This window comes from Gobius niger (genome assembly GCF_951799975.1).
Source record: "Gobius niger genome assembly, chromosome: 22".
Lineage (NCBI taxonomy): Eukaryota > Metazoa > Chordata > Actinopteri > Gobiiformes > Gobiidae > Gobius > Gobius niger.
In genome coordinates, this window is record NC_136873.1 from 3,192,052 (window position 1) to 3,217,762 (window position 25,711).

The window sequence follows — 25,711 nt, forward strand, 5'->3', positions numbered from 1 at the left end:
AGCAGAAGCTGATCCCAGAGCCACGATCTGCCTGCCTGTTGTTTAACCTACATCCCGCTTTGACTGAGGCCGCACGGGCACCTTTTACACGCCGCCTCCAAAAGGAGAGAGATACAGACTCTCATTCATGTAGAGATGGAAACAGGGTCTGTAGGACGATGGTTGGATTTTTGTCAAAGACTGTTACAGTTTATGGGAAATATTTACCAATTATTTTGCAAAGAGACGCATTGTATTAAACATATCCAATCATGCAAAGAGCCGCACTCCGATTGGCCAAGAGCCGCGTGTTGGCCACCCCTGGTCTAGAGTCACCACTGATACATGTCTTGCTGTGTGGAAGATTGTGGTGTTTTGTGTTTTGTCCCTTTCTGATCTTTTATCTGTGAGTTTACCTATTTTTTACATATTTAATGTTGTCATTCATCATTCACTGTCTTGTTATGTCTCTGTGATGGTGTTTTTCCTGTATGTTTGTGCCTGTGTTTGTCCGTCTGTCATGACATCAACCTGCCCTGGCAAACTCCGGCACATTTACATGTTGAAGAAACACATGTTGATTAATGTGCACTGTCCCAATTCAAATAAAGATGTATATATTTTAAAAAAAATCTCTTAATTCAAGTAGATTTATGTAATATCTTCCTTAAAACTCTTTTCCCAGTGCACTTCCTTCAAACGCCAGTGTTGTACATAATAATGACCTAATCGGGTGTAGTGACAGTATTTCTACCTGTTTTCCTCCCATTTAACTCTGATAATGTTAAAGTACTCTCTGATTTGTGTAATAATGTTTCTCAAAATCATCTTGAGGGCCAGAGGTTCTGTGCAGAAGGGCCGGATTTGGCTTGACTTTATGGGATTCTTTGATTCATCTATCATTTCAAAGGTTTATTAAAGGCTTCATATTTTCGAATGTCCACCTTGCCCCACTAACCCGGGGTAGGCTTCTGGACATCCAGCCTTCAACCTGGCTCTCCAGATGATTAGGAGAATTATTAATGCACAAATTAGAGATAACATACCAGGTAAATTACTGTAACAAGGAGGAAAATACTATAGTTATCTTAAAATGTACTATCAGGTCTTAATATTAAATACAATGTTGAGCTACAATTGTTGGTATCTTGGTGTCCAGACCATTGAAAGGGCTGTGTGAAGTTTGTCAGTTTTGTGCTCGCTCTTGCCCCCTCAGGCCAAACACGTAACTGCAGCCTCAATGATGAGCTCAGGCGCACAGGCCGTACGAGCTCCAGAAACAACAGTCCCGTCCTGGTCAAGTCACAGATTCACAGATTCACAGGCACCACTTCAACTGAGAAACGTTACTGTTTTGTAAGATATTTAGACACAATCAAGTGAGGGAAATGTTTCGAAAAGCAGTTGGATGAATAAGTTCCCTAACCCTAAACCCTAAGCCTGACCCCGCTGTAGGTCCTGGGGCCGGCTGCTGATCGTGCCTGTGCTTTGGAAGTCTGACTGGTTCCCCGAGAGCGGAGAGGGATTTATAGACAACCCAAAAAAAGTGCAACCCCTTAACTCCCACCTGAGCCGAGCACATTTTCTCCAGTTTGGCTTTACCCCCAGTCCAAAAGCTTCTGGAAAAAAGCTGTGAAAATAGCAACAAAACTGAGACGAAAACAAGGATGGAAATGTGACAAAAAAGTGAGAAAACATTGATAAAAAAGTGACGAAAAATTTATGAAAAAGTGGCAAAAATGTTAAAAGAAATAAAAAAATAAAAATAAAAAAAATGTCAAAAATTAGACCAAAAGAAAGGACATAAATGTGACAAAATTTGACCAAAAAAATGACAAAGATTTGATAAAAATTTGACCAAAAAAAGACAAAAATGTGACCAAAAAAATGACAGAAATGTGACAAAATTTGACCAAAAAAATGACAAAAATTTGATAAAAAATTGACCAAAAAATGACAGAAATGTGACAAAATTGGACAAAAAAAAATACAAAAATTTGACTAAAAATTACAAACATTTGATAAAAAATGGACGAAAAAATGACAAAAAAATGACAAAAAAAGGACAAAAAAATGACAAAAATGGACGAAAAAAAGACAAAAATGTGACAGAAAATGACAAAAAAGTTACAAAAATGAGTTGAATACCCAACAAAAAAATGATGGAAAAAAAATCTGATGACGTGAGGAAAAAGATCCTCTCGGTTCAGGCGGGAGTTAAGAGGTTAAAGTATTCAAGAGAATCACACAATGGAAGTAATGTCAAAAAGCCAGGACATAAAAAGTGTTTCCAAACGTTTGACCGGCACAGTAAATGTGAACCTCCAGAAGATGAAACTGAAAAACAGCCGTGTGTTTTTGCATTTGCACCCGGGCCCCGTGGGGAGCCGCTCATTTGAATGTGAATGCAGTGGACGTCGGCCACACTCTCGGGCTGGTGTGAAGAGTGAAACTGTGGATTGAGCTCAGCAGGAGGCCACACGGGTCACTCTGAAGACGGCCATCTTCAGTCTGAAACACGGAGGACAGGACAGTGAAGTGTAGAATGAAGTGAGGGGGACAATACACATTCAGTGGGAGGACATGACACTACAGGGACATGGGGGAACTTTTTTAAATGTACAGGTATCAATGTGACACTTTTGCTGTCGATTACCAGCATTAATATAAAGAAACACATGTATGACAAGTTTTATATGTAAAAAACCTTTATTAAAATAGCGCCTTTCACAGACATAGTCACAAAGCGCTTTACAAATGAGGCCTTTTATACACCTGCCAGGTTTGAATGTATGGTTTTATTTTGTTGACTTATTCAGACGGATTTTGGATCTTGTTTATGCGGTATGGCGAGGGTTAATTTGCAATGTTTAATATTTTAGCTGGTGTGTCAACAACGCCACGATAGAATTTCACCTAAAGAATAAGAACAGTTGATTTAATAAGACAAGGCGCACAGGTAAGTATATGATAGAAAATGACAGGCAATTCCATATGTAACAAGTTTTATTTGCACAATCTCATAATTCAGCAATTTATAATCCAGTTGTATTTTAGTTTCAGTTAGAAAACCTTTTCCAGTTAAAACACATTTGTGCAGCTTAGTTGAGTCCAGTTTCATTCTCTGGAGAATCCAAAGACATAGTCCACGACAAAAGACAGAGCAGCTGAAGAGTCCCAGTTACCAGCACCTAAATACAGAGGGATGTTAGAACTACACTGATTACAGAGCTCTTCTAATAACAGGAGTTATTTGACCTGCTAAAGAAGCAGGGGGGGCAGAGACTTTTGGTCAATGCAGCCGCGACACAAGGGGCACGAACACTGTGGCAAAACAGAGTAGGCTATAAGGAACTGTTTGGGCAAACCAGCACAGCTGATAGAGGCAGCGCTTACCTCCAAGCCGCACATCGGAGGCACCACGGAGGACCACATTCAGCTCACCGGGAGGCGCAGGCATGCCCACGTTAAATTACACAAGATCGCTACATTAGTGTTTTATTTTAAAAGGCTAAAAGGAAGATATTCACAAGCTAACGCTTATGTGAATGATTTGAAATTATGTTTCTCTCATCCTTGATTGTGGAGCGGGGGGAGGGGAAGAATTTTTGCCATTTTTTTTGTTGAATTTTTGACACTTTTTGGTTGAATTTTTGTCATTTTTTTGTTGAGTTTTTGTCCCTTTTTGGTTTAATTTTTGTCATTTTTTTGTTTAATTTTTGTCATTTTTTTGTTTAATTTTTGTCACTTTTTGGTTGAATTTTTGCCACTTTTTTGTTTCATTTTTGTCATTTTTTTGTTGGATTTTTGTCACTTTTTTGTTTAATTTTTGTCACTTTTTGGTTGAATTTTTGTCACATTTTCGTTTAATTTTTGTCATTTTTTTGTTGGATTTTTGTCACTTTTTGGTTGAATTTTTGTCACTTTTTTCTTGAATTTTTGTCACTTTTTTCTTGAATTTTTGTCACTTTTTGGTTGAATTTTTGTCACTTTTTTCTTAAATTTTTGTCACTTTTTTGTTGGATTTTTGTCATTTTTTTGTTGGATTTTTTCACTTTTTGGTTGAATTTTTGTTTAATTTTTGTTTAATTTTTGTCATTTTTTTGTTGGATTTTTGTCACTCTTTGGTTGGATTTTTGTCACTTTTTTCTTGAATTTTTGTCACTTTTTTCTTGAATTTTTGTCACTTTTTTCTTGAATTTTTGTCACTTTTTGGTTGAATTTTTGTCACTTTTTGGATGAATTTTTGTCACTTTTTTGTTGGATTTTTGTCATTTTTTTGTTGGATTTTTGTCACCTTTTGGTTGAGTTTTTGTCACATTTTTGTTTAATTTTTGTCATTTTTTTGTTGGATTTTTGTCACTTTTTGGTTGAATTTTTGTCACATTTTTGTTGAATTTTAGTCACATTTTTATCAGACTGAAGATGAATACGTCAGGTTTGTGAATCCAGTCACTTCCAAATAATGAACAATTCTGTCACAAAACATGTTGCAATCGTTTTCCTCTCCAAATTGTCCGCGTATAGTCCTCCAGTCCACACCTGCTCCACAGACGAGTGAGTGCGTTCATGGAGGTGTGAGTTTCGGGAGGTTCAGGGCAAATGGACGATGGGTCTTAAAAACACAGAGGTGTGAAGAAACCAGGAGTGGAACCCGTGACGTGTGCGAGAGGACGCTAAAGGAGGTCATTTGGAACAGATGAGGGCGGGTTATGGGGCCAAGCTGTTCTAAATATTTGGACACTTGTGGACAAAACCTCATTTATATGCAAATCTGAATTGAAGTACGCTCGGTACTTGGCTGATATTCCATGTTGTTTTTCAATACACACCATCATTTTCCGGACAGTAAACCCCCTACTTTTCACACGCTTTGAACCTTGAGGCTCAACCCCTTAACTCCCGCCTGAACCGAGCACATTTTCTCCAGTTTGGCTTTACCCCAGTCCAAAAGCTTCTGGAAAAAAGGTGTGAAAATAGCAAAAAAACTGAGACGAAAACAATGATGGAAATGTGACAAAAAAGTGAGAAAACATTGATGAAAAAGTGACGACAAAATGATGAAAAAGTGGCAAAAATGTCACAAGAAATTGACAAAAAATGGTCGAAAAAATGAAAAAAATGGACAAAAAAATTACTAAAATGTGACAAAAATGTGATAAAAATGTGATTAAAAATTGACCAAAAAAAGACAAAAATGTGATAAAAAATGGACAAAAAATGACAAAAATGTGATAAAAAATTGACCAAAAAATGACAAAAATGTGATAAAAAATTGACCAAAAAATGACAAAAATGTGATAAAATGTGACAAAAAAATACAAAAATGTGACAAAAATGTGATAAAACATTGACCAAAAAATTACAAAAATTTGACAAAAATTTGACAAAAAAAATTAGAAAAATTTGACCAAATAAAGTGACAAAATGTGACAAAATAAATTGACCAAAGAATGACAAAAATGTGGTACAATGTGACAAAAAAATTACTAATATGTGACAAAAATTTGACAAAAAAAATGACGAAAATTAACGAAAAAAATGATTAAAAAATGACAGAAATGTGATAAAATGTGACAAAAAAATGACAAAAAAGTTACAAAAAAGAGTTGAATACCCAACAAAAAAAATGACGGAATAAAAATCTGATGACGTGAGGAAAAAGATCCTCTCGGTTCAGGCGGGAGTTAAGAGGTTAAACCACGGTGTGGCTAGTTTATCCATTTGTACAGTCATACTGAACATTGTGGCATGTTATCAATGACAGTGCACCTCAGCTATTTCTAATGAAAGAACTCCAATGTGAAAAAGACGCAAAAACAGCTCCAAATCCAAACATAGTTGTGGCGTGTAGGGCAGCACGATTTTGAGAAAAAACAACAACTGCCAAACTGACAACTTGATGAGTGAAGGAAGTAATGTTCCTTTTAGTCAAATAACACATTCTTGCTCAAATGGCCCCAAATTAGAACAACACACAATATTTGGTTTTATGTGGACAGTGCCCTCTTCTGGAGGAGTTTACCCGACATTCAGAGTACCTCTGGGGGACAGCCACGTGACTAAAATCAGGGACGGAATCACAGAGCATGTCTAAACACTTTAGAATCTGCTTTATGGAAACTCAGATACCGTAAATGCTCTAATATAGGCCGGGGCCGGGAGCTCAATGAAGGTTTATCTTATCTTATCTTATCTTATCTTATCTTATCTTATCTTATCTTATTTACTCTCAGTCATCTGGGACCAGGCCTTTATTGGAACCAGGCCACAATTAGAGACAGGCCTTTATTTCTATTTGAGCAAAACGGACGACCAGGAAAATGAAGAATAACGAGATTTGTGTCCATTTGCACCTAAAATATTAAGTTCATTTATTTATTAACATTTCAAACCCTCTCCCAGCGGCTGGAACATTGACGCCTTTTATTTTGTCGGGACAACAGGAAGTGTTTCGTTGCTGTTAGCGGAGCTTTGACATCAGTGTCACTGCAGGTTTCTGTTTCGTTTTTACCGCGGACCGGATTATTTGTTGTTTTCTTGTGTAAAAGGCGAGTTTAGACGGAGCGTTTGTGTTTGTGATCGATCATGAGACTGACCCGAGAGAAGACGAGACGCTCGCGCTGATGGGAGGAGTTATTTTGAGGCGTGGGACTGACCTGCACACGGAGCAGCTGGACGTGCTTTGAAGACGCGATGGAGACTTTATTAAAACCCTGGAGGGTCACACAACATTTGTTGTTTGCCCTGTTTCCAAATATCGTCACAGGAGGTTTGAAAAGTGGCTAAATCTGTGTCAAAGTTACGCTCGGATCAGCTCCTCCGCAGCGTCCCCCCTCGGCCCGGGTTCAGTTTGTTACTTCCTGCACGTGAGTTTTCATTTACACCAGTATGAGACAAATTCCTAACATGGGGAATATTTCTACCGCTATAGTTTCTAATAAAAGCCCTGGCCTGTTTTAGAGACCGGCTTTAATTTGCCTCCGCCAGCCGCGAACCCGGCCTCTGTCGGAGACCCGGCCCCTGTCAGAGACCCGGCCTCTGTCAGAGACCCGGCCACTAATGGAATACAGGCCAGTATTAGAGAATTTACGGTAAACTTGTACAGTTTCAACAATGAGTATTGACATGACCTTGTTTTCCATGTAGACCTAACTTTTATATGCATAGGTTTTTTTTAATTAAACACATGTAGACTGACTTCTGTGTTGAATGCATTGCAGGGTTCTTTCAAAAGGTTATTGTCAAACTAATGGGATATAAAACCCAAAACCTTTCACATTTAAACGGTGCCAGTACGTTTCCCCCACAGGTATGAGCTTCAGTCTTACGTAAGGTTCTCGCTGCACATAAACCCCGCAGGTGCAGCAGCTGATCCCAGGCTGAATCACTGCTGCAGAGTGAACAGAGTTGGTCTTCGTGCGAGTCCCGGGACAGAGATGTTACTAATAAAAGTGAAGTGTGTTACTCAGCACATGGGAGAGTTTATAGACGACACACACACACCGTAAGAATGAAGGCGGGACACTGCAGGTAAAACAAACTCAGTTTAGTGATATCAATTTAAACTTCTGCTGTAGATTACTGACATGAATATGAGGGGGAAATGTATTGCAAGATTTCTGTAATTTTATGTTTTTGTATAAAAATAAGACATTTCATGCATAAAATTGCCAGTATTTTCAGCATATAAATCTGAATAATGGATGGACACAGGTTTAGACTTCCATCCATCCATCCGATAAAAAATTGACCAAAAAATGACAAAAATGTGACAAAATGTTACAAAAAAATGACAAAAATGTGACAAAATGTTACAAAAAAATAACAAAAATGTGACAAAAATGTGATAAAAAATGGACCAAAAAATGACAAAAATGTGACGAAAATGTGATGAAAATGTGATAAAAAATGGACAAAAAAAGAGACAAAAATGTGATAAAAATGGACCAAAAAAACTACAAAAATGTGATAAAAAATCATTAAAATGTGATAAAAAATTGACAAAAAATTGACAAAAAACTACAAAAATGTGACAAAAATGTGATTAAAAAAATGACAAAATGTGATGAAAAATTGACCAAAAAATGACAAAAATGTGATAAAATGTGACATAAAAATTACAAAAAATTGACAAAAATGTGACCAAATAATGTGACAAAAAAATGACAAAAATTGTATAAAAAAATGACGAAAAAATGACAGAAATGTGATAAAAATTTGACCAAAAAAAATGACAAAAAAGTTGCAAAAATGAGTTGAATATCCAACAAAAAAGTCTATTCATCCATCCATCCATCCATTAATCCATCTTCTTCCACTTTATCCGGGGCCGGGTCGCGGAGGCAGCAGTCTGAGCACAGAATTTCACAGTGTCTTGTCCAGTTACCCAGTTATAAGACAAATGCAGGTACAGTATGAAAAAACATATAAAATAGAGATGATCCGTTAACCGGGTTTATACAGGCAGAAGCGAGTCAAAAGTAATGCTTATGAATGTCATTTTAATGCCCAGATACTGTCATTCTAATGCCACAAATGCAGAAAGAAATTCCTGCATATTTCATTTTGTAAGATTTGCAAACATTTCATTTAACAAAGGAAAAAGAATTGGACGAAATGAGAAACCTTTGAGCAAAAATGATGTGGTCATTTAGGTGTTTTTGAGTAAAATAGTGGTGAGCAATGTCATGGTTTTCTAAGAAATTTCGATTGAACGTCTGTTTGAATCCAATGTAATTATTTTTAATGACATTTAAGGCCTTGATTTTGGCACAATTCCTTTAACGACTTTTTAAAGCCCCGCGGAAACCCTGCTTAAACAAATCTTAAAGGGATTATACGGAGTTTACTAAATGATGTATTTTCCTCCACCTTCATGTTCCAGCCATGTCCTAATGTGTAGAATGAGCTCAGACCTGTTTCACCATAACTGCCTCAGCAACTTGAAACATGAAATCTTCAAATGTAAGTTGAGTTGTGCTAAAATAAAATGATGTAGCAGCTCATTGTGTCCATCTTTAGATTATTGATTGAAATGAACTTTTTTTTTTTTGTTATTTGAAGATTTCAGTACGTTGTAAATCGGCAACATGCCATTTTAGCGAAATTCTATAATCATTGTAACAATAACATACAAGGATATAAAAAAAAAAGTTATCCCTTTTTTTACACAGAACAAAATGAAACCGTTGGTGTTGTTTGCAAAGCGACCACCAAGTGGATCTATTGGACCACAAACAAGAGTTCCACGTCCGAAAATAATGTGCAATTATAATATAATTTGCAAATAAGTCATGGTAAATAGAGGTATCTGATGTACAATGTATATTAGTCATACAAACTGTAGATATTTTGTAGATAAATTGTCTGCACCTTTATGAAGTGTTTTTTTTCACCTCCCTACATCAGGTGATGAAAGCAGCAGCAGCAGGGAAGGCACTGATGACAGGAACATCAGTAATGAAGATGTTACTGAAAATCCTGATGCTCTTCCTGTTACCAGAGCTGCTGCTGCAGGACGACGTCAGCTGCTCAAAATCAACACTTTACAAGCATTTAGTGAAAAGCGTTAGCTCTGATTATTGTTCTAACATCCTAACCTGAATACACAAGTGCTCAGTATATCTTACAGTGCATTTACATTTGTAATCATTCAGAACAAACACATTTACAACTTTTGCCTGTTGTTGCCGATTTGCAACATACCAAAATTACATTTATGCCTGTTGTTGCCGATTTGCAACATACCAAAATTACATTTATGCCTGTTGTTGCCGATTTGCAACATACCTAAAACTATATCTGTACTATGTGCGACATAAAAATTAACAATCTCCACTTAATTTAGCATCAGCTTGAAAGCAAAAGCACTGATAATATATTTTTTTATATAATTGGAAATACATTCAGGCGTTAAGGGGTTAAACTGCAGGGATTTCTGTAGATGCTTCAATATTGGCAATATTTGCAAAAAAAAAAAAAAAGTATAAAAAACAGTATCGCAGAGGTGGAAGGACTGGCTTGATCTTCTTTGACATGTATTTATGTCACGAGGAATAGCCCTTGAGATGAATCATCTGGTTTTGGAGGGGTTCGTCTGATTCAAACAGTGAATGTTTGGATAAGCTCCATAAACAGTGTGTATTTTCAGGAGTCGCAGCCGTGACTCACTGTGACACGAGCGAGCGGGACGGGGGCTGTCGTGCGAGTCCCGGGACAGAGCTGGGGCGTTTGCGAACGAGAGCGAAGCGCGTTACTCAGAGCGTGGGGAGACCTGTGCGCTTGAATCAGCCGTGTGTCTGGAGACGTATCCGGACCTGTTACTCTGCCCAGCTGCGGAGCGGGACGGGACGGGGGGGGGTGAGTAATGCTTTCACCGGAGGATAACCCGTGTCGTGCCAAGCGCAGACTGAGCACGGAGGCCCGAGGGCGCAGGGGAGGCTGACCTCAGCGGAGAGACAGGCCCGAGCGAGCGAAAACTCAAAGTGAGAAAGGATCAGCCACCTGCTTCCACTTTGGGACTTTTGTGGGATCATTTTATCACAATCATTTCGGCACAGTCGACTCTTTTCCTGCTACTGTCAGGGAAGGAAACCCACGCTGCGAATTTTCTGCTACCAGGCCCAAATTAGCGTAAATGCGACACTTCCACAAATACATATGTTAACCTCTTACCCCCCGTCTTAACCAAGAGCATTTTCTCCCAGTTCGGCTTTGCCCAAATCGAAAAGCTTCTTGACTGGAGAGCAACACTAATGTAACGTCTCATTTGAAAGCTTTTGTCACGTCGTCGCTGCATTTTTGTCATGTTTTTGTTGCTTTTTCATTGCTTTTTTGTCACTTTTTTGTCACTTTTTTGTCACTTTTTCGTTGTGTTTTCATCTCTTGTTTTTTTTTCATGTTATTGTTGTTTTTTCATTGCTTTGTCGTCACGTTTTCATCACATTTTGTTGTGTTTTTGTCACTTTTCCGTTGTGTTTTCGTCTCTTGTTTTTCGGGGTTTTTTTTCCATGTTATTGTTGTTTTTTCATCGCTTTTTTCATCGCTTTGTCGTCACGTTTTCATCACATTTTTTCGTTTTTTTTTTTCTTCATGTTATTGTTGTTTTTTCATCGCTTCTTTCATCGCTTTGTCGTCACGTTTTCATCGCATTTTCTTGTGTTTTTGTCACTTTTTTGTCACTTTTTCGTTGTGTTTTCGTCTCTTGTTTTTCGTTTTTTTTTTTCATGTTATTGTTGTTTTTTCATCGGGATGTTCCTCGTCCGCCCATACGGAGCGAAGAACAATCCCATAAGCCACTGCAGTGCCTCGCGAGTGGTTCCAAACTCTGCACATCTCCGCACAAGGCTGAAGTGATAGTGTTCATGTGTGACGTTTCATTTCATTTCAATAAAAATATGAACTTTGTCCTAAATATGAAAGTATGAAGCAGGTCATGCAGCGTTAGGGCCACAGCAGCATCTGAACGTTTGACTATTTTGTTTACATTTTACAAGAATGAAACTTGAGCCACGTAGCTGAAAGTCCGCTGTGAAAGAAAAGACATGATCACAGTGGTCCATGTTTGAAACTTTCAGAGTCAGAGATCATTCTGTTTGTGCAGTTGCTCAGATTATACAGCGGGTTTTTGACATTTTGACACACTATGGTCCGCAAACAAACATATATATCATTGAAATTTTATGTGAAAGACACACACACTTCACACAATTGTGAAGTGAAAGTTACACATGATTTTGAGCTTTTTTTTTTATAAATAAAAAACTGAAAAGTGGGGTGTGCAAAGGTATCACAGGGTTGTGTTGTTTTCTTTGTATTTAAATGCTCTGCAGATAAAGGACAGTAATGTTAAACTCTTTAAGTATGCTGACGACATGGCCACTGTTGGCCTGTTTCACAAGTCAGTTGTAGTTATGAGGCTAAAGTGCAGATGGTTGAAGAGTGTCAATGTAGAGCAAAGACCAAAGAGCTCATCCTTTGCTGTTCCAGGCCTGTTCAGTCCGTCTCTGACCAGTCAGTGGAGGTTGTAAATAGCTTCAAGTACTTGGGTACTCACATTGAACAACTTAATTTTTCACTAAATGCAGATTCAATGTAAAAGAAAACTAACCAGAGACTGTATATGATCAGGAAGCTCAGGGGCTGTGGAGTGAGCGGGTCTGTGTCAGTCTGATTGAAAGTGTTGTTTTTAATATCACCACGTGGTTCGGGGATCTCACAGTGGCAAACAAAAACAAGCTACAAAGAATCATTAAAAAATGCAGGAAAGGTCATTGGCTGTGAACAAAAATCACTGGACATCTTTTATCAAACAGCTCTGCACAGCTCTGTCAGTGACTCAGAGTATCCTCTGTCTGATGAGTTTAGTCTGATGCCTCTGGGCTTCGCTACAAAGCGCCTTTAGCTACAAAGAAGGTGAACAAGGGCTCATTTGTGCTGAATAAGCGCTAGAGAAGTACGCAGCACAAGTGTTTTTAATTGTTCCTATTATTAACTTATTGTCTTTGATACTGTCTGTCATGTCTGTTGTGACTACTGTATGTGTGATTTTGTGACTGTGATGGTGAACCAAAGACACATTTCCAATAAAGTTAAATCTAATCTAATCTAATGTAATCTAAACCCCCTGAGTTAATACGTTTTGCTGAAATTACAGCTGCAAGTCTGTTGGGGTTTGTCTCTACCAGTTTGCACATCTTGAGAGTGGAATTTTAAACCCATTCTTCTTTGCAAAACAGCTCGAGCTCAGTTAGATTAGATGGAGAGCGCTTGTGAACCGCAGTTTTCAGATCTTTCCACAGATTCTCGATTGGATTTAGGTCTGGACTTTGCCTTGGCCTTACTAACACATGGATAATTCCATTGTCGCCCTGGCTTTATGTTTAGGGTCGTTGTCTTGCTGGAAGATGAACCTCCTCCCCAGTTTCAGGTCTTTTTCAGACTCCAACATGTTTCTGTCCAAGATTGCCAAGATTGTATTTGGTCCCATCCATCTTCCCATCAACTCGAACCGTCTTCCCTGTCCCTGCAGAAGAAAAGCAAAGTATATTGTAGTCCATTGTGTGGGCGTTGTAGTTTTTATGAATCAGCTTCCTGGTTGTTCCCTCCACTGGGTTAGGAAGGTTCAGATTGTCCTGACGAGCAAAAGGAGCATCTGAAGCCCCTGTTCCCAACTGCAAAAGCTCCCTCGAGGTTTGACCTCAAGGTTCAGAAACAGAGGAAGGAGAAGGAGGAACTTTTTAGATGCAGCCAAAGACTATAGTTCCTTTTAGTCAAGTCACCAAATGCTAACAAACTGCTTCCTGTTTAGAGTCAGTTAGCTTTAGAACTGGCAAAAATATACGCCAGTGCATTGCCTCATTTGAAAGCTAAGACCTACAAAACTTATTGTGAATTTTGTTGCATTATTGATTTTTGTCTCTTTTTGTTGCATTTTTGTCCCGTTTTTGTTGCGCTTTTATTGTTTCTTTGTTGCTCTTTTGCCACTATATTGACGATCTTTAGTGGCTTCTTGTTTTTGCTTTTTCATCACTTTTTTGTCATGCTTTTTCACAGCTTTTTTCCAGAAGCTTTTGGACTGGGGTAAAGCCAAACTGGAGAAAATGTGCTCGGTTCAGGTGGGAGTTAAGGGGTTAAAAAACTCCAAAAAGTGGGGCAGAGAATATAAATAGTAATACAAAAATAACACAATTTTAAAGCATGTCGACATAGTTTTAATAAGGTAAAATGACCATTTTTAGCCTTTATTTAGATTTCAAACAGTACAAAATATATTTGTGCCAATACAATGGGAACACAAGTGTATAATACAAATGTTCCAGAGTCTCGTCTGCCCTGCAGTTTGACACTATGGCCCACACAGGCAGTCCACGATGGGCCATGAGCCAGCGTGTGTCACGGATCCACTCATCCAAATGTTTACAGTGAAGCAGTTTGATCACAGTTTTTGACCTTGGAACATTTCAGCCTTTGTATCACCCAACATTACCTTCTCATTTAAAATGAAAAACTAAATCCAAAATCTTAAAAATATTTGGTCAAACCTTGTTTTTCGCAGAGCTTTTTAGGGCAAAGTTAGAGCCAGACCCTGTTTGGATTATTATTGGACTTTCAGAACAGTCTAAAAAACTCATTTGCTCACAAGCCCATCTCATGTCATATGGTCTGATGTCTGAGACTGATTCTTCTTTTATGGAAGGGGAAAGAGGTCCCCTCATTGAAGGCCTGGATATCAGTCATGACAGATACTCTACATTTGGAAAGAATCCGCTACAACCTCAATAATAGACTGGAAGATTTTGACTGGGTTTGGAAGCCTTTCACTTTGTACCTGGAAACCATGGATCAACCATCTAGTTGGACTGACGGAGAGCACTATGGGGTTATTTTCTTTTTTTCTTTTTCTTAAGTCTGTTTATTTGAGGTGTTTTAGTCATGTTATGTGTTTGTAAATGTAGTTTTTGTCTGAATATTGTGAGATTTATTTATTTCCTTTTGTCTTTTTTGGTATTTTTGTAAAATGAAGCATTCAGTAACTTCATGGTCAACCTGTAAAAAACATTTGCTTCTTGTGACAAAGTGGGTTTTTGTCCCATTGTGTGTGTTTGTTACTTTTTTGTTTTTCTTGTTTCGTTTGCAATACACACCAGCCAACAATAACCCTCAGATTCATGTATATGTTAATCATTTATATCACATTGTCCATTTAAAACGTTGTTTATTCATTTACTCAGACATTTACCTGCATCACCTGGTGAGAAAGGAAGGAAGGAAGGGGCGTGGTCTGTGTCGGCCATTTTAAAATCTTAGGCTGGACCATGTGGCAGGGGGAAACCGGTTTAACTTTGCTTTGTGTTTCCTTTTGTTTATGATGTTTGATTTGTATTTTGTCTTTGATTTGATTTGTCACTCGTGAGACTGTGATATCCCTGAAGTCGACTTTTTTGTACATTTCTTTCCCTCATATTCATGTTGTCATCACTAAATATTTGTTTTTCCCCATTTCACCTGCTGTGTCTCACCTTCATTGACATAAAATGCACTTTGAGAATTGCACGGTATGGCTATGCTAGTTCCTCTGACCTGACGTTGTGAGCGCCAGTACTTCCTGTCTGTATTCCTTTCCTGGAATAATAATCATATTTTCTAGATCGGAGACACTTGTGATCATAAAGGATTGATATTTTGTCTTGAAGCTAAAGGCTAACATGCTATTTAAAAAATCAAAAGAAGAAGAAGAAATAGACGTGTCCTCTATGGAAATATTTATTGATTGTTTGATAGTTTGTCTTGAAGCTAAAGGCTAACATGCTATTGAAGAAGAAGAAGAAGAAGAAGAAGAAGAAGAAGAAGAAGAAGAAGAAGAATTTACACTTACACTGTACAGTAACTCGTAGAAGAGAATTTTAATGGAAATTAATACGAACAGGAAGTACTAGCGCCCACAACTTCAGCTCAGAGGAACTAGCGTAGCCACATTGTGCAACAAGCCAATTTCGAAGAATGAGAACAATCATTCACCATCCGGCCCTCTACCTGAGCCACCAAACACCATCGCCCTGGTCCACTTTTGTTTTTGAGCCAGATAAAAGGCTCTGACTGTCCCCGGTTCTAAATGTTGATATTGTGTTCCATGTGGAGTCCAGAACCTGCCACGCTCCACGTAGTCCATCATCCCACCGGAGTGTTTAGACAACTGGACCGCTCGGCGTGTTTACCCACTTAGACTGAGAAAGAGTATACACACACAAGTACAAGTACAAGTACAAGGAAATGTACTCCGGGTCCTGAGTGGACGTGCAGGAAAACTGTTAAGATGAAGTGGAATCTTCTACTGTCGCTGCACTCGCTTTGAAAACAACTGAACGATTAAGTCTGGATTAGATTTCAGTTCTTACTTCTTTACCTTAGCTGCATTTCAGAAGGTGTTTGTAGAGCTCCAACTACAGGGTTAGCAGCTTTAGCACAGAATTAAAGAAAGAAAAGAGAAATAAGATAAGAAAATTATTATTAATTTTACAACTTTTTATTGGTGTCAAATTTATCATGCATTGAAATAGAAATCTTAGTTTTTTTATTTTTCACCTGCCACAATAGTGAGTATAAAACATGCACTACCTCTATTCTGCACATTTGTTGAAACTGTTCGGTCCAAATAAGACCCTGAGGTAAATGTGTGCAGTCTTTAGGATAGGACGATAAACAACACTATTGTTAATCGCAATAAAAAATGCAGCAATTATTCAATCGACACATTTCATAATAATCGTGATCATCGTGCGAGAATAGTCAGACAACAAATCTTTTACCTTTAACATGATTCAGTTGTAACTCAAGTAGACACAATGAATGTTACTAAGCTTATGCACTAGAACAGGGGTCTCAAACTCATTTGGAGCGGGGGCCAAAAATGCAAACTCAGTGTTGTTCGGGGGCCGCATCAGATTTAGCCTTTGTTATTAAGCCAATTCTGATTTAGCAACTTTTTATTGTTTGCTATAATATATCTTAAAATAAACGGTACATTACCTAGCTGCACATTTTTAAGCTAGTTAGTGTTTTTCTTATGAATCTCATTTTGGTTCAGGGCATCAGTGAGTCAGGAGTCAGGTCCAGTCTCTGTCTGTGCCTATTTATAAAGAACTGCAAAATGTTCTACAGATGTCATTTTAATGTAGTGTAGAAAGGCCCAACCAAGGACTGGAGCTGAAAATCAGCAACAAACTTGTTTTGTACTGTGTTTATTTACAATTACCCTGTCAAATAAATATAATGAATGTGTGAAGGAAGGAAGGAAGGAAGGAAGGAAGGAAGGAAGGAAGGAAGGAAGGAAGTCACTCACTCACTCACTCACTCACTCACTCACTCACTCACTCACTCACCCACTCACCCACCCACTCACTCACCCACTCACTCACCCACTCACCTACCTACCTACCTACCTACCTACCTACCTACCTGAGAAGCCTGCACTAGAAGATCATCACTAAATACTCCGGCCGACCACCGCCAGCCCGGCCTCTGCTATGAAGTACCTCGGCTGTGAGATGTGGAGTTAGACCAGGAGACTCCCCTGATCACTGAGCCCTGAGCCGCTGTCATGGCACGTGCACAAATCAACTTCACTTTCTCTGGGAGTAAAGTCTGAGGTGTGGAATTTTAGTGGATTGAAAAAAGAAAACTAACTCCCACATGCAGAACATGTCTGCTGTGTTGTTTCTTCTGAAGTGATTGTACTAACATGCTGCTGACGTGACCTAAGTCTTCAAGTATTGTTACTTTTGCGTTCATATAGTGCTGCCTTTTAAAATCAGCAGTGCTCTCGATTGTAGTTCTGAAAAGAACTGCTGGTTTTCATTCTATACTTCTAATTTACTGCTTTTTTGTTGTTGTTTTAGTTTTGAGTTGAATTTGTTTTATGTAGGTCTGACTTAACCTGGTAAGAGCCAGACTGATGTTCTTGACACTGGAACATCAATGTGGGACCGGCTTGAATGGTTCAGGACAGGTCACATGTTTGGAGCAACTGCAAATCAATTCAATCTAAAGTTATATGTTTGTGTTAAGCTGTAGCATAACTTGTTTTATTTGGTAACACTTTATTTTTAACCTTGACACATTGTACCAAACTAAATGTAGTACAATGTAACAGGCTTTGTAACAATGTGTAATAAGTTTTACCTTTGGGTTTGATACACTATGGAATAATATGTATTTGTAGTTTGTAATAATGTAATAAGTTAATGTAATAACTCTAACCCTTGTGTCCCATTACATTATGTACTTACAAAGTACTAATACAAGTGATTCCATTGTGCATCTAACCCATAGGTACAAGTCATTACTGATTGTTACAGGGAACACTATTTCGGTTTGGTTTATTTTGGTTTGGTCACCAAACAAATGTAATGTACTAAATGAGTACAATGTCATTTAGTACATTACATTGTACTAAATTTAGTTAGGTACAATGTATCAAGATAGTGTAAAATAAAGTGACACTTTATATTTTGTGATTGCGGCGTTGTTGTCTGTTTGCCAGAACCAATTTTGGTTCAAGATGGATAATTATTTCGGCCAATCTTAACCCAAAAAGTCATGATCCCATCCCTATCAGTCACATTTTTTTTTTCTCATCATGATCAATGGAACAAATGCCTACTTTCCCATTGAAACCCATCTGGCTCCACATGCCAGATGGAGTTATGACAGGCTTTATAACAGCACTTGTCCTCATAATAATAATGATACTCATAATAATATTTTTTCATAACTTGCTAACCTCTAAACCTCTACATTATATTTGTCGTTTCCATAGCCCCGTTTATACAGCTGGTCATGTAGTCTCAAAGCTGCCACTGCAAAAGTTGAAAAGCTTTTTTTCATCCCATTATGAAAATATACGACAGAGATGCAGGTGGGGGTGGGCAGAAATTAATATTGTAGTTTCCTGTTTGTTCTCTCCCTTTTCTTCCTCCAATCTTGAATGTTTACCCTTCCTCATGTTCATTACCCCATTCAGTTTACCTTTACCTCATTATTATTGTTTCCTTACTATTATTTGTTACTATCATCATTTTTCATGTTCCACGATTTGTTTCCCATGATTTATTATTTGCTTTCATCTTTTTTGTTGTGTTTTCTCTCTTACTCATATCGCACACCTACTCAGCACACACACCGCACATCCACGCCATGCAGAACCCAAGAACGAATAATCAAATATGTGCCCTACCCTTATGTGTCTTCCCTTTGTCTATGTGCTATTTGTAAGCTTTGTTTTATGTCAATAATAAAAAAATAAATAAAAAAAAATAAAAAAAATGAAAATATACAACACCTGGGAAGTTTTACTTAAGGCAAAACTCAATTTTTTTTAGTTTTCAGGTTTTGGGCCAAGTTTGTCTCTGAACATATAAGCTTTCACCCGGAAAACGAAAATATGCCTAATCTTCACAATAACATGTTTAAATATTGCGCTGATTCAATGTGGCGACACTATGTCCACGTCAGTCGGACCTAAAGACTTTCCAGACTTGGACTGAACAATATTTGGAGGGATTTTTTATTATTTAATCCCTAAACCCCATTTATTGAGTTTTGTATGTCAAAAAATAAGGCATAATAAACAGCTTATTTTAAAACTAAACAAGAAATCCAAAATCCCCTCTGAGAAAGTCTTGGTAACTCATTCACCAATAAAATGAAACCATAAATTTGAATGTAGCTCTATCCATTATTCAGAAGATGGGAAATTTGGGGCATTTTTAGGCATAAAACACCTTGTTCTTATATGAAAAGATAAAATTACAGAAAACTTGCAATGTATTTTCTTCTCACATTTATGCCAGTGATCGACAGCAAAAGTTTCAAATTAATATCTGTTTATTTAAATTTGTTCCCTATTCACCTGCAGTGTCTCGCCTTAAGTTAAATAAAAAACAGGTGTTCTTAAAAAAACAACTCAAAATGCACAAAAAAGTTGAGAAAAGCGTATCTATCAGTTCATTTGTATCTATACTTATTTATATCTGCTCTGTAGGTGCTAAGTTTCGACAACAAAGTGCACTTTTGACCCAAGGGTGCCGTGCTGTGTGAATTGGACGCTAATAAACAAAACAGTGTCCTTCATGTTTAATTCCGTTGAGATTAATCTCCTCGACTTATCTCATATCTAATTTTAGCTCGCCGTTGATCCGTCTGGTTTCTGGTTTTAGGGAGTTGTCTAAAAATACTCCCCTGCCTCCGAATCCACTCATAAAACCATGAGGTAACGCAAATCCTCCATAAAACTCGCCTCTCCGTGCGTCGCCTGGGCGCGTTTCGTCATCCCGCTCGCACACGCCCTCCGACCAGGCGGTTGCTACAAAACAAAGCGGAGTATCCAGGAAAAAAACGATGGAAAATCGACTGGCCGAGGCCCAAACGTAAACAACAGAGGAGAGACGTGTAACTGCAGGCTGGAAAAGAAAGGAAAACACTCGTACACAAAGTCATTCAATCAATTGTGCCTAAACCAGGGCCTTTAATGTCAATAAAATGCATTAAATTGGATTCAAACTAGCATTAAATAAAAGTTTCTTGGATGATGATGATGTTTATTGTTCAAGTTCATCAAAAATACCAAAGCTTAAATCCAAAGCATGTTCAGCTGAACTTTTTCTGAAACTGACCACATTTTTTTTTTACTTTTACCCGTTTTGTCGAACTCTTTTTTTCTCTGTTTGACGAAGTATATGCCATGTTAAAAAATAAAATGTTTTTTCTTTTACGACTGTGGCATTAAAATGTAGTATTTGGGGATCAAAAAGCGTTAAATTTGACTTGTTTATGCCTGTATAAAACCTGATAGAATTTGAATGTTAAAGGTCCTATATCATGCAAAATCGACTTTTCTGAGCTTTTAGCCATGTTGTTTTGCTATTTCCTTATCAAAAACACCCCCAGAGTGGTTTGTGGCTTCATGCTTACGGCCTGATTTTAATTTGTAAACCACCCTTTTCATTATTTCTGTTGTAAGAAATAAATAAATAAAGGAAAAGAAAAAAAGAAAGGATGTGCCAGAGGTGCTTCCAGGTCAGCTGTGGCCAAAACAAACACCCCTGAGCGTCTGAACAGATCAGTCATGTTTGCGCTGCAGCTGAAGATGGAGCTCGTTATAACCTATTCTGGACACACCTGTTCTTTATTCTTACGTAAGGGATAATGTATAGGGTCTTGTTTCGCCCTGAAGGTGCTTATTTTCCCGATAATGACCAGCGTTCTATACATTTTCCCGCTTATTATACGGCCATTTGCCAAATGAACACACACAACATAAACCTCGTACACTTTTAAGAAGGTCGAAAGGTTTATTTAATGACTTCCGCGACAAATAGTTCCCAAAAGCGCATTTTGCACGTTGCTCGGCAACGTTTTGCTAGGCTAGAAGCAGCAAGGCTAGTAGCTAGCCTAGCTACTTAGTTGAAGGCGCAGTTGGAGGAATGTTGGTGAATCTCTGGGTAAGTTGAAAGTCAGACTCACGCTAACTTCACGAGCGATTCCCCGACTTCTCTCTCAGTGACGGGACAGATAGTGTCGCTGCTACGTACGTGCAGAGTGATATGAAAGCACCAACTCCGTTGCCATTGGCAGCGTCATTATTTTTTTCAGAGGTCCTTTATCAGAAAATAATGACCGGTAGAACGTTGGGAAATCCCATTCAAATCAACGGAGCTTCTACTTACGTCGCGAAGAGCCGGATAATAAGTAAGGGATAATGTATAGAACGCTGGTCATTATCGGGAAAATAAGCACCGACAGGGCGAACCGGACCCCGACGCGAAGCGGAGAAAAAGAAGCGCGTTTGGCTACGAGGACAGGACTATATACAGTCTATGGTTCAGCCTTCCTAAAGAAGAAGCCACTCGCCAGAAGTTGTTTTTTTCTCCGGGATTCAGCGACTTTCACCAAAATATTGTTTTTCTGTGACTGTCACTGATTGATCCTGGTGAAGGTTCACCAAACATCCAAGTGGATTAACTTTTATAACCAACGCGAGTCCCACTAATGTAAACAGCGATGGAGCAGAGCGGTGAGTCAATCCAAACGCGGGTTAGCTTGTGTGTTAGCATATTAGCTTGTGTGTTAGCCATTTATGAAGCTGTGTTGCAGATGTCAACTCCTTATAACTGCATCGTGAAGTAACTTTACTTATTGCTGTTTATTTATATTACGGTAAAGTTGTATGTGCGGAGAGAGGGGGCGGAGTTAACTGAATCGAAGCGTTGCGTCTTCCAGGTTTGAAAAATACCTCCAGAAAACACTTATATTCATCACAAAAATGAGTGCTCCATAATGGTAGAGGTACAATCATTCATATAAATGCCTATACTTAACTTTGGAATGGCTAAAATAGCAGGATATAGATCCTTTAAAACAACTATCTGTGTACAGTATAGTAAAACACTCTCACTTTAAATTCTGCACAGGTCAAAAAAGAAAATGTGTGTAAAAGCAAAATAAAACCAGTTCTCCCACTTAGGTCACTGCCAAGGCAAAGCTGCATTTCAATGTTTTTAATAACTGTTATACAGTATCACTGTAATACATGCTTTGATAATTATGGTTCAGATGTTCAGTTTTTTCCATAGCTCAATGTGTTTCAACAGCATGACCTCATCCTGTCGTCGGGAGTAACGTGTGAGTCCAATCAGAAACTCTCTGTTCAGTTCATTGCAGACACAGCAGCAGATTCACCCCAGTCATAGAAAAAGGAACGATTCACTTATTGAGAAGGACTTACTGTATATGAATGTGTGTGCAGGAGGCAATGAAGTTATTTTATTGTATTCAGGCACGTTATTGTTGTTCCTCCCTCCTCTTCCTCTTCTGCAGGACATACACAGATTAACATTTACTAGCTTTGTCCCTTAACATGTTAGATTTAAAGGTCCTATATCCCCGTACCCCTGGTTGGGAAACACTGCCTTAAAGTGTGGGAGGCTCACATACAAACGGTTAGAATTCCTACACCGTCCTACACCGATTTGGATGTAAATAGCTGAAAGTTTTTGAAAGTTCAAATCTTTTGTGGTCCTTTAAAGAGCCAAAAGGATGAGAACTGTGTTGAATTTAATGACATTTATTGACAAATGCCATAATGTCTCCTTAAATGTCCTACATGTGTTTAAAATGTGCAGTCTTGTTCATTCTAATCGCAGTTTTTTTCCAAATCCACCCGGCCCAAGTACGTTATCTGTGGTGGAGATATTTTCCCACAGCCTGTCCGACCATCACAGGTGAACTATGGTGTTTCTGTGAATCTGAGCTCGTGTTCCAGCTCGGAGACGGAGGGGGGGGGGGGTAAACAGAGCGTCCTGTGAAATGTGTTGACACAACAGAGAGCAGAGACAGGGGGACGTGGGGTTTGGACACGAGTTTGACTCCGGGCTGCTCAGGTCTCTTCACACAATCCCGGTTCCTCGAAGTGTCTGTGGAAAGTTTCTAGACAACATTTGGGTTTGACCAAAAGATCTGATGGTCATTTATCAATTAAAGTCCATGTGACAGGTTGGAGTCATTTCCCACTGGAACATACACTTGTCAAACACATTTGTCAAAAAGAAGCAAAAAAGGAAAGTTAACCCTTTAACTCCCACCTGAACCGAGCACATTTTCTCCAGTTTGGCTTTACCCCAATCCAAAAGCTTCTGGAAAAAAGGTGAGAAAATAGCAACAAAACTGAGACGAAAACAATGATGGAAATGTGACAAAAATGTGATAAAAAATGGACGAAAAAATGACAAAAATTTGACAAAAATGACAAAAATTTGACAAAAATGACAAAAATTTGACAAAAATGACAAAAAAGTTACAAAAATGTGATTAAATGCTACAAAAAAATGACAAAAATGTGATAAAATGTGATAAAAAATGGACGAAAAAATGACAAGCATTTGACAAAAAATGACAAAAAGGTGACAAAAATGTGACAAAAAATGACAAAAAAATAACAACAATTTGACAAAAATGTGATTAAAAAATGGACAAAAAAATGACAAAAATTTGACAATAAAGTTACAAAAAATGTAGAAAATGCTACAAAAAAATGACAAAAATGTGACAAAATGTGACAAAAAATGACAAAAATGTGATAAAAATATGACAAAAAAAATAATAAAAATTTGACAAAAAATGACAAAAAAAATGACAAAAATGTGAAAAAATGACAAAAATGTGACAAAAAATGACAAAAAAATTACAAAAATTTGACAAAAAAATAAAACATTTTTTTACAAAAATGACAAAAAAGGACAAAGATGTGACAAAAATGTGACAAAAATGTGATAAAAAATGACAAAAAAGTTACAAAAATTTGATTAAATGCTACAAAAAAATGACAAAAATGTGATAAAATGTGACAAAAAATAACAAAAAAAAATGACAAAAATGTGACAAAAATGTGATAAAAAATGGACGAAAAAATGACAAGCATTTGACAAAAAATGACAAAAAATGACAAAAAGGTGACAAAAATGTGACAAAAAATGACAAAAAAATAACAACAATTTGACAAAAATGTGATTAAAAAATGGACAAAAAAATGACAAAAATTTGACAAAAAAGTTACAAAAAATTGATAAAATGCTACAAAAAAATTACAAAAATGTGACAAAAATGTGATAAAATGTGACAAAAAATGACAAAAATGTGATAAAAATATGACAAAAAAAATAACAAAAATTTGACAAAAAATGACCAAAAAAATGACAAAAATGTGACAAAAAATGACAAAAAAAATGACTAAAAAGTTACAGAAATGAGTTGAACACCCAACAAAAAAATGATGGAAAAAATGTGATGACGTGAGGAGGCGGGGGTTAAGAGGTTAAACGAGCTTTCAAGCTTACATCCTTTAGTGTCATTGTCATGTGCAAAGCATCTGTTTGTCTTTACAGTGTGAGAACCAAACAAGCAGCGCTGCCATGGCTTCATAATAATAATAATAATAATAATAACACATTTTATTTGTATAGTGCCTTTCAAGACACTCAAAGACGGCAGTGGGTGAGGGTGGATATTGGAGTCTATGGATGTGGTGGAGATGTAGACCTGTGTGTCGTCAGCGTTGCAGCGAAAGTCAAGGCCAAGACGTCGGATTATATGAAACACGACAATCTGTTAGCGTTGTTTAGCCAAGAGCACCTCCCTCATGTTAGCATCCGAATGTGTCCCTGAGACAAATGGGACAAACATTGAACTCTGGTGATTCATGGGTGTGGTTGATTTTTGTCTTAAGTTGGTCCTGACTGACAGGTGCTTACAGAGCCTCCCTTCTCCTGTAACACTGAGCGGCCTGTACCTGCACGGTGACATCACCCGAGTGCACGGCTTTTGTGTGTGAAGCAACAGTCGCCCACGCTCTGCAAACATGAAGACACTTTTTCCACACGAGCCAGTCCTTCCAGATCCAGGGCGCGTTTAGGACACACCGAGAAGCAACAACAACAACGGGCGCTTTTCCATGAGACTGCAACGGACACTTTAGCAAAAAAAATGTCATTTTACCAAAACAGACACACAAACTTCAATTTCTTGCAGTGAAAATAATCAGAAGACGCCATCGTTTTCAAAGAAGTTCAGTCATTTTGGGACATTTTATCCATCATCCAAACCATGAACACTATCAAGAAATAACACAATCTTTGAACTATCTGTGTAGTATAGTAAAAATCCAGCAAAAAAGTGACAAAAATCCTGCAATAAAGTGACAAAAATCCAGCAAAAAAAAGACAAAAATTCAGCAAAAAAAAGATAAAAATCCAGCAGAAAGTGACAAAAATCAAGCAGAAAAAAAGATAAAAATTCAGCAAAAAAGTGACAAAAATCCAGCAGAAAAAAGACAAAAATTCAGCAAAAAAAAAGATAAAAATTCAGCAAAAAAGTGACAAAAATCCAGCAATAAAGTGACAAAAATCCAGCAAAAAAGTGACAAAAATCCAGCAAAAAAGCGACAAAAATCCAGCAAAAAAAGACAAAAATCCAGCAAAAAAAGACAAAAATCCAGCAAAAAAGTGACGAAAATCCAGCAAAAAAGTGACAAAAATTCAGCAAAAAAGTGACAAAAATCCAGCAAAAAAGCGACAAAACAGCAGCAAAAAATGTGACAAAAATCCAGGAAAAAAGTGACAAAAATCCAGCAAAAAAAGTGACAAAAATCCAGCAAAAAAGTGACGAAAATCCAGCAAAA